Genomic DNA, 8,498 nt, shown 5'->3' with positions numbered 1-8,498 from the left:
TTAATCTATGACTTCAACTCGATCTTGGTTGCCTTCAAACTCACGGTATCATCCCAGTCATCCAATCTCGGCTTAGGTCAAATCATTTTTGAACTCACGACATCATCTCAATCATTAATCTATGATCTCGACTCGATCTTAGTCATCTTCAAACTCGTGGTATCGTCTCAATCATCCGATCTTAACTCAGGTTAGATCATTTTCGAACTTGTGACATAATCTTAGTTATTAATTTACTACCTCGACTTGATATTAGTCATCTTCAGACTAGCGGTATCGTCCCAGTTATTCGATCTTGACTTAGGTCAGATCATTTTTAGACTCACAAAACCACCCCAATCATTTGGTCCCCATTCAGCCTAGATCATCTTTTCAATTAGTGGCTCAGTTCGATCAATTTCTCTTGCTAATTTCACTTAAACAGAGTAGGTGTCTAGGTCTTTGCATCATCTCTGTCTAACAGCGATGTGTAAAGAGGGGCAACTGTAGACATCTATTTCTGTTCGGGGTAAATCAAGGTTGATTTTCCTTATTATCATCACTTTGTTATTATTATAGTATAATATGTTATACAATATTATAGCATATTATAGTATATTATTATTATTATTATTATTATTTACATTTTTATTTTTTTTCCCTCTTTCCCTTTTCAATCAAATCTGCTTGTGAACGAGGAAACCCAAATCTGAAATTGGTTAGGCCAGAATCTCATCAATGTGGTCAATGATCTTTAATGCAAAATCAAATTACTATAACTTCTAAAATCAAATCGAGACTTACGATCACGCTCAGACAAAACCAATCCTAGGATTCAAGCCTGGATTGATTCTATTTATTTTTCAAAAATATTACTAAGACTGCCTATAAATTAAGTCAAGAATTAGAGGAACAACACATGGAGATTTTAGGGAGGAAAGTCTGAAAAGTTCTAAGCAGTGAGAGTATTCTAGAATTTTGATTTTGGATTTTTGGGTTCGATTTAAAGTTTCTGGGACAACATTTAGATTTCTAGAGTTATACAGAGGTTCTGGTGAATTTTTGGAGCTTTCTGAGAAAATTTGAGATTTTTTTAAGGATTTTCGAGAAAATATGAATTTTTTTAAGAACACAAGAATTTTTCAATGAGTTTTTTGACGATCAGTTGAATTGTTTGATTACATTCCGACCAAATTTCTAGAAACTGATGAAAAACTCAATTTTTGATTAAACTTTTGGGTTTGTTTTAAAGAGAGGCCAGAACTTTTAGAAGCTAGAAAGAGAAAAAACTTGGGGATTTTGAGAAAAAAGGTGAAGGATTGCCTTTTATACCATTCCAAAATGACAGCATTTTGAAAGCCCCTAACCCTCGCGTTTACCCATGACCCACGTGTCAACTTACACTTTGACCCAACCCGAATTGCAGGTTTTTCTTTTTCTTTTTATTGTCATTTTATTTTTTGAATTTTATTTTCTTAAGTTTTTATTTTACTTTCATTTTTTTATTTTTTTTAATTTTACTGGTTTTCATAAAAAAATATTTTCAAGAAAACAAAATAAAACAAGAAAAAAATCTTTTCAAATGAAATAAAATAATGAAATCTTTTTCAACAAAAAAATATTTCGAAATGAGTTTTCAAAATTAAAAAAAGAAAACAAAAAGATCTTTTTAAGTCCTCAAAAAATATTTATAAAAAAAAAATTCTTTCAATAAAAAATATAAAAATTTTGTGAAAAATCTTTTCAAAAAGGTTTATGAAATCCACTAAACTATTGAAAAATTTTATAAATCATTTTTTTAAAAAATAAATAAATAATAAATAAAAAAATAATTTTTATCCTCTAAACTATTGGAAAATTGCTTCAAATTAAAACCTATCAAACTATTTGGAGACTTAGTGAAATTTTAAAAAATTTTCACAAATTTTTTTGCAATGAAATCTCACTAAACTATTGAGAGATCTACCTCAAAGTAAGTGCTACCAAACTATTGGGAGACTTTACTGTTTTTTTATAATAAAATACTTTAATAAATCCAATGATGAAGTCTCTTCAGAGTATGACACTATTCTCCATAAATACTTTTAAAGTAAGAGAATTATCTTAAATTGCTACCAAACTATTAAGATAATTTTAAGACAAATTTTTAATATTTAATATTTTCGTAAATTATAAATATTTTTTAGGCTTAGATAATTTGAAATCAAACTGGTACTGTCCTGTGGATAGACGTTATAGGGGTGCTATAATCTTCCCTATGCGTAACCGTGCTCCCGAATCTAAATTCTAGTTTCGTAAATCATATTTGATCAAGTGGCCAATCATATCTAAACAAAAAAGATTAGTGATGACTCTTCTAATCCATATTTAGCGGTAAGTTTACGGATCTATACATTATGACATATTAAAATGCATGACACCTTGGATTTTTCCTTTCACCAAAAAATTTGGTTTTTATATATTTATATTATATTTAAGCTTGGTAAATATATAAATTTTGAATTAAAAATTTAATTAAATTGGTTCATACAATTATTATTAAGAAGTAGTATTCAACAAATGTAAATTTTAAATCTCAATACATACAACAGATTTCTTGAACCCTAGATTTGGACCTAATTTATATAAAAAAAAATAACTTTTAATAATATATTTAAGTAAAACTTTTTTTAATGAATTAAGTTAACCTCAATAAATGTGTATAAATAAACAAATATTGATATAAGAAAATTTCAGAACCAACTTCCCTAGTAAAAGTACTCCTTTAACTAGATTGTTGTGCCTAAGAATAGGTACATGAAAAACACTCGCTACTCTTTTATATATTTGAGAAGGATTAAGAAACAATTATTGAGCAGATCAATATGTAATTTTTCGAAAGTCCCTAAAGCAAACATTGAAGCTATAGGAGTTCGATTAAGCTGTGAAATAGGTAACATCTAAACCTATTTGTATGTATATACTACGGTTTTTAGGTTTTATAAAAAAGACTAAAATAGACATAGTATTCACAAAATTTTATATGTTAATTGTGTCTATTTATTTTCATATTCTCTTTATTAAAAAAATTTAGTCTTTGTTTCTTATTTTGATATATTTGTTATTAATATTTATTTATTTTATAATTAAATTTTAATCACTAAAATTAAAATATAATGCATATAACTATCGATAACTTTTAATATCTTCGTTTTAAGAAAAATCTTACTGATCGGTGTTTAAATTTTTATACTATTTATTCATCATTTTAATTTTTTTGTATTTAAAATATAAAATAAAAGCATGAACTAAATGAAATTTAAAAAAAAAATCACATCACCTAATTTATTTTAGTTGTATTTGTTGAAACATCTCTTTCACACTACTACTAATAATCAATTTAATTCCCTTCGCCAATTTGTAAACATTACCATTATTTTACCTATTTTAAAGAAATGTAATATCTAATATCATAATTATAAGTCTAATGTTTATATTGCCACTATTAGAAAAAATTTGGAGAATTAACAATCGAAAATTATAAATATTTTGATTTTGATAATTGTATGTGATAAAGATAACTACAAGAAAATAAAAAGATGTCTATGATGCTTTAAAAAAAATTGTCTACCAAAACAAGAATATATGAAATTAATTCTTTAGGATAAAATCATTTATGGACAGATAAAAATTTTTTTAACATTTTTTTGTAAAAAAAATTTAATTATTAAATTCAAAGTGGTTGATAAAACATTTAAAGTTTAATATAAGAAAAAATCTACTTCTATAAAAAGCTGTATAATTACTCTATACGGTATTTAATTTTGAATATCTTAATCTACCACAACGTGTCATGCAAAATCACATCATAGTTATATATATACGTACGTGGTCCCAACACTATTTTCCTTTTTTTTTTCATTTTTTTACCCAAATCACCCTTCTCCACCCAATCCAATTTTTTTTACCCAACAAATTCGCAATTTTGATATCTCAATTAACCTAGAACCATCAAATTGAAATTTTAGTTAAGAGTGATTTAAGATAAATAATAAAACAATAAATATAATCAATTTATTTTCAAATTAAAAATACATCAAATAAAATAAAATTCATTATTATATGACACATAATAACTTTTTAAGATTGTACATATATGTCAATAATATAAGTCATCTATATTGAATATTTTATTTTTACTAAAGATTTTAACTTTTATATATTTATGTAAAATGATTAATTATGCCAATTAATACTTTTTTAATAAATGATTATTGCTATGCGACTATAGTATAGTAAAATTAATTTGTCTTAGTTCAAACATTTTATTTTAGATAAGTTTTAGTTGTCTTTAATAAAAAAATAATGACTTTTTTGGTGTGTTGAAAAAATAAAAATTTAACTTGTTAGCACTTGCTCTCTTGCTTCATCAACTTTTTTGGTGTGTTGAAATGACTAATATATAGAGAAAATGAAGAGCTAGTCATTAGGGATGCTTAAGAGAAGAAAATAGCCATTGAATGCTTGAGAAACTAGCCGTTAGACATATTTTGGGCATGATCTGATTGATCCCTTTCATGAGGGGATTGATTAGTTCATATTTTGAACCAATTCAGGCTTAAAAATAGCCTACCCTATCGATCCCTTTATGTAAAGGATCGATTGGTTCAAAAGGGTGATTGATCCCCTACATATGGTGATTGATCCCTTTTTCATGCACAAGCACAAACCTACATTCTATGAAAAAAATCAATCGATCCTTTCTTAAGGGGATCAATCATGTCCATGGCTAGTTGGTTGACTTCTGTTTTGCACTCTACTCACTAATTTGATTATATCTTGAGCTATACAAATTCAAATCACAAATCTTTTGAAGATTTAGAAACTAGACTTAAAGGCTTTTCTATCTAAAATTCATCACGTAATTCATTGTATACGAATTATAGTGAATTTTTAAAATTACCTCTTGTGTAGTTTTTACATAACTACAAAGTGTCTAGTAAAAATTTCAAAATTTTTTCTTAAAAAATTTGGATTTTGATTTTGTTTGATCCATTAGAAAGTAGACTAAAGGAGCTTTCCAACCATATAAAATTCAAATATTAAAACTTTGTGAATTAATACAGAAAAATAAAACAAGTTTAATGTTAAAAAACTTTATTCTTGTAAAACAACTTTCTTAAGTTAATCTATTTCTTAAAACAAATATTATCAAAATTATATTAAGTTCAAAATGAATAACTTCAATTTAAAAACAACAATTAAACTTTTTATTTAAGCTCAAACAAATAATCTTTAAAGATAGATTTGGTTTGAAAAATATGAAAACAAAGAAAGGTTTATTTATACTTTGAAAAACATATTATTTTTTTAATACCAAAATATAAAACTTAAAAACATGTACTAAATAAATCATTTTCAAAATCTTGGTCAAGCTTATTTAATTTATTATTTTATCATTTCAAAATAAGGATCAATTCAAAGCTAACATAGCTGATTCATACAAAATAAATTAAAATAATAGAAATAAAGATGTAGATTTATAATATACAGGTTATGATTATTGTGGACACCCAATTTAGTCCATATCCCGAACTAATCGAATTTAGTCTCGATTTAAGCCTAATTGAAAAATTTTATATTTTATTCTTATTTTTATTTCCTTTATCTTTTTCTTTTCACTGCATTTATCTGTATATATATATATATATTATTTATTATTTTGTTTAATTTTATGTGATTTTTATTATTTGTTGATTATCCTTAGTTATATCAATTTGTTTATTTTTACCATTCTTATCATGTTTTTACATTCAAATTATCTTATTATTAAAAAAAAAAATTTGAAAGCTTATTCAGTGACGATCTTCGTAGGAAACAGTTTAAGATTAAGTGATAGTTGTTAGTTTTTTAAAAGAAATTCTAATCTTGATAAAACTCTTCTAGTTTTTTTTATAAATAATGTTCTAATGAACAAAAGCAAAGACACAGAGAAAATCAGAGGAAATCATATAGAAAAATCGAGCAAGAACCACCCCACAAACAAAATCCAAGCAAACTCCAGCAAGTCCCTCGTACCAAGTCTTCATACCTATTCACTAGTCACCAAAAATCATACCACCTTCATCACCCCACACACCATGTACACTGTCACCATCGCAAGAACCGATCGAAGGCCCTCTTTGTCAATTCCATTCAGCTTCAATTCCCTTAGTAAAATCACAAACCTCCAACACATATAACCACTAGACTACCTATTGTCACCACCTTCCCTAAACCATTGGAAAGAACCCATATCACAGAAGTTAGTTGCGATAGTCCACAACAGTTTTAGCTGAGACCTCATGCCTTTATAAGTATCAATTCCACCCACCACCGAGTCTGTCTTTTACCACCATAAACCTGCCAACAATCTCAGCAAATACTCACAATATCAACCACAGTATAGGAGAGCAAACACAAAACCACAACAAACTAAACATTAACACAAGCAAAATCATTTAGGAATTCGATAAAGATACATACAATCATAGAACCCATAATAGGCAAGGAGAACACCGGTGACAGAAAAAGATGCGGCAATAGTGGTCTGCGACGATCAATGTGAGATTTTGGAGATCGAAAACGATAAAAGTACAGAGTAAGTGCTGGAGACAGGCATATCTAAAGATCAACTTGATCGAATAGTAAAGAAAATTGAGCAGAACCGCAGCTTTAACTACAATCTAAGAGGTTTTGGACCTTTTCAAAGGAAACTAATTTCAGAAAGAGGGAGAGAATGTCGAAAGGAGCTTGTGGAGATCTTTTGGAACGATTTCAATGACGGTGAGTGGCGACCAATGGCAGTGTGCGATGACGGTAGCAACAGACGGCCACCGATTTTTGCATTTGGCTTGAAGCTTGGCTTTGTTCATTTGGGAACTTAGAGTGAGAAAGATATATATGATTTTTAGAGAGAAAATTGAAAAGGAAATGGAAAATTTTTAACTTTTAAATTGATTTTAAACATTATATTTTAAATAGTCAACACCTGCGCGTTTGCCATTAACTCGACTCAGAACCCGCATTGGAAACCCAAAACCCTAGAGTCTAGTTTTTAGCTAAGTTGTTGAATCAAGCCATGAGCCAAGCCGAGTTGATTTTTTCTTTTGAGAGGAGCCAAGCTATCAAGTCGTATTCAAAAGGCGAGCTAGAAACTTTTCTTTTGTATTGTTTTGGTACTTTTACCTTTTATTTTATTTTTTATTTTATTTATTTGTTGAGTTAGAAAAGAATGTGAAAAATGAAAAAATAAAACATTACCAATATATTATAGGGTTTTAAAATAAATAATTAATAATTTTAAAAATTGAACAAATAAATTTTACCAACATGTTTAAAGGTTAAAATTTTTTGAAAAAATGAATTTTTCATAAATAAACCTTATCGACTTATTGAAAATTTTGTAATTTTATAAATCAGGTTTTACCAATATATTCAAAAATTTTATTAATTTTTGACAAAAATTAAAATTTTAAAAAGAAATAATTTTCATAAAATCTTACCAACATATTGAAGGATAATTTTTAACAAAAAATCTTATCATCACATTGAAAGATATTTCTGAAAATAAAATATTTATATAAAAATTAGATTTTGAATCTCTAATGATGGAATTACTAAAAGCGTTGTAAATAACAATCTCTATGTAAATTCCTAAGTATAAAATTCTTTTTAGATTTTACCAAATTATTGGAGAATTAAAAAAAGATTTTCAATATCAAGATTCTCCAAAATCCCACATATTATAAATAAATGTTTTTATAAAATATTAATGAATCCGACGATAAAATCTCTTTAAAGTATAACAAATAGTTTCATTGAATGCTTTTGAAGTGAGAGAATGCCCTAAGTTTATTACCAACATATTAGAGTAATTTTAAGATAATTTTCAATAACTAATTATTTGATAAAATTTTGACGGTTTTAAATAACAGGAGATCAAACTGGTACCATCTTTTGGATGGTTGTTGCAAAGGTACTCTAACATTTCTTATACGTAACCAAACTTCTAGATCTAATCTTAATTTCGTAGACATGAATATACCTTTTAAAAATATCTGAGTCAAACTTAGGACATCTTTTTAAAATGAAATAGATTCAATTAAGTGACCAGTTGCACCTAAAGAAAAAATATTGGTGTTGACTCTTTAAAATAAAGTCTAGCGGTAAGTCTACTAATCTATACGTTATGATAGTTATTAATGTGATTTTATGAATTAATTGGTTATAATTCATCAAACATATTAGGATTATTAATTATCAAGCAAGCTAAGAGAAAATATTTGTTAACCCTAAGAAAAAATTTACTAAAACTTATATTCCTTATCATTCATTTCTGTAAAATTTTTCTTAACCATATAATCAAAACCTTTTTTTAAAGAGTACATTAGTAAAAAAAAAAAAACTCCTATATTATAAAGATAGTTTCACCAACAGCAATAAGAGTTTCTAAAAGGTGGTAACCAACTTGAACTCAAATTATCATAACAAAATTATTG

This window comes from Durio zibethinus, chromosome 6 (assembly GCF_047325235.1).
Source record: "Durio zibethinus cultivar Kanyao isolate XHJ-2024 chromosome 6, ASM4732523v1, whole genome shotgun sequence".
Lineage (NCBI taxonomy): Eukaryota > Viridiplantae > Streptophyta > Magnoliopsida > Malvales > Malvaceae > Durio > Durio zibethinus.
Note: the sequence above shows the minus strand (reverse complement) of the source record.